This window comes from Dasypus novemcinctus, chromosome 11 (assembly GCF_030445035.2).
Source record: "Dasypus novemcinctus isolate mDasNov1 chromosome 11, mDasNov1.1.hap2, whole genome shotgun sequence".
NCBI lineage: Eukaryota > Metazoa > Chordata > Mammalia > Cingulata > Dasypodidae > Dasypus > Dasypus novemcinctus.
The window spans coordinates 121,962,040-121,963,847 of NC_080683.1; the positions used below are offsets into that span (position 1 = coordinate 121,962,040).

The 1,808-nt window shown below is 46.6% G+C and overlaps 1 pseudogene; it reads right to left on the minus strand.

Moving 5' to 3' along the window:
- Positions 1–1,411: 1,411 nt before the first annotated feature.
- Positions 1,412–1,530, minus strand: LOC111762657 (small nucleolar RNA SNORA68; annotated as a pseudogene).
- Positions 1,531–1,808: the final 278 nt, after the last annotated feature.

Genomic DNA, 1,808 nt, shown 5'->3' on the forward strand with positions numbered 1-1,808 from the left:
TTCTCTTGGGTAATAGCTATAAGTTGCATGGGTGGATCATATAGAAGGGTTATGGTTAGTTAAAAAATTCTGATCAACTCTTTCCCAAAATGATCAGACCACTTTGTATCGCCACCAGCAGATATGCGAAGTCTCATTCTTCATATCCTCGCCAGTGCCTGTGTGGACAATCCTTTTTTTACAGACATTCTCGTAGCCATTTAAAGGTATCTCATTATGCTTTTCCTGTGCATTGCCTCGTGACAAAAGATGTTGAACATCATTTTATGTGCTTATTTGCCATCCCTATGTATTCTTTGGTGAAATGTCTGGCTAAATATTTTGCCATTTATAAAAATAGGGTTGTTTGTTTTATTATTGAGTGTTGTTGTTTTTTATTTTTTTAAGGATTTTATTTATTTATTTCTTTCTCTCCCCTTCACCCCTCCCCTGTCCCAGTTGTCCATTCTCTGTGCCCATTTGCTGAGTGTTCTTCTTTTTGTCCACTTCTGTTGTTGTCAGCAGCACGGGAATCTGTCTTTCTTTTTGCTGCATCATTTTGCTGTGTCAGCTCTCCGTGTGTGCGGCGCCATTCCTGGGCAGGCTGCACTTTCTTTCGCACTGGGCGGCTCTCCTTACGGGGTGCACTCCTTGTGCGTGGGGCTCCCCTACGCGGGGGACACCCTTGCGTGGCACGGCACTCCTTGCGTGCATCAGCACTGCGCATGGGCCAGCTCCACACGGGTCAAGGAGGCCCAGGCTTTGAACCGTGGACCTCCCATGTGGTAGGCCCTAACCACTGGGCCAAGTCCGCTTCCCATGTGTTTCTTTGTATATTCTGGATATCAGTCCTTTAGCACATGTATGTGTTCCAAAAATTTTCTCCCACTTGGTGGCTTGCCTTTTTGTTGTCTTAACAGCATCCTTTGATGAGCAACAGTTTTTATTTTTATTTATTTTTTCAGAGAGGCTAATATGCTTTACTAGTAGTCAAAACAGGAAAAAAAATACATTGAGAGACGAGTAGTAGAATCTAAGCTAGAAAAAGCAGAGGGACTTGCAGAGGAGCTTAGAAATCTTTAACATTTCTGAAATTCATATTTAGGGGGCACGCTGAGTGTCATACATGGCAACGAGAAACCATACATTTAAAATTGGTTGGGGGTTGTGCAGATTTATTGGGGCTGGTTCCAGGCAGGGGCCCTAGAAGAAGGCGCTGGGCGTCTTGGAAGCCGCTGCACTGGCGCCGCAGGACGCGGGGGAGCCGGGGGGGCGAGGGGGCAGCGGGTTCTTGGTCTTGGGGTCTAGACCTGCTTGAGCGCCAGCGGCACGCGGCTGCGATCTCCTCACCTTCAGGATCTGGGCTGAGTGGGTGCGCAGTCTGGGGGGAGAACGCGGTCAGTGCCCCCCACGCACTGTGCAGCGCCCCCTGGCATGTGGAACCCGCATATTCACTCCAAGGGGCTCGGCACAGGCCCCCAGGGCGGCTCGACTCACCTGCTGCTTAAACCGCTGCTTCGAGAAACTGGGCTTCTTGGGTTTGGGTGGAAAACAGTTTTTATTTTGGGTGGAGTCCAGTTTACCTTTTGTTTTCTTTTGTGGATTGTGTCTCTAGTGACAAAGCTAAGAAATCTTTGTACAACCCAAGGTAACAATGATTTTCTCCATTTTTCAGAAAGTTTTATCTTTTATCATATAGATTTTACATTGAAGTCTATAGTCCATGTTGATCTCATTTTTTGTGTATTACATCATATATGGCTTGAAGTTCATTTTGGGGTATATGGATATCCGGTGGATCCAGCACTGATTTCTGGACCTATCCTTTC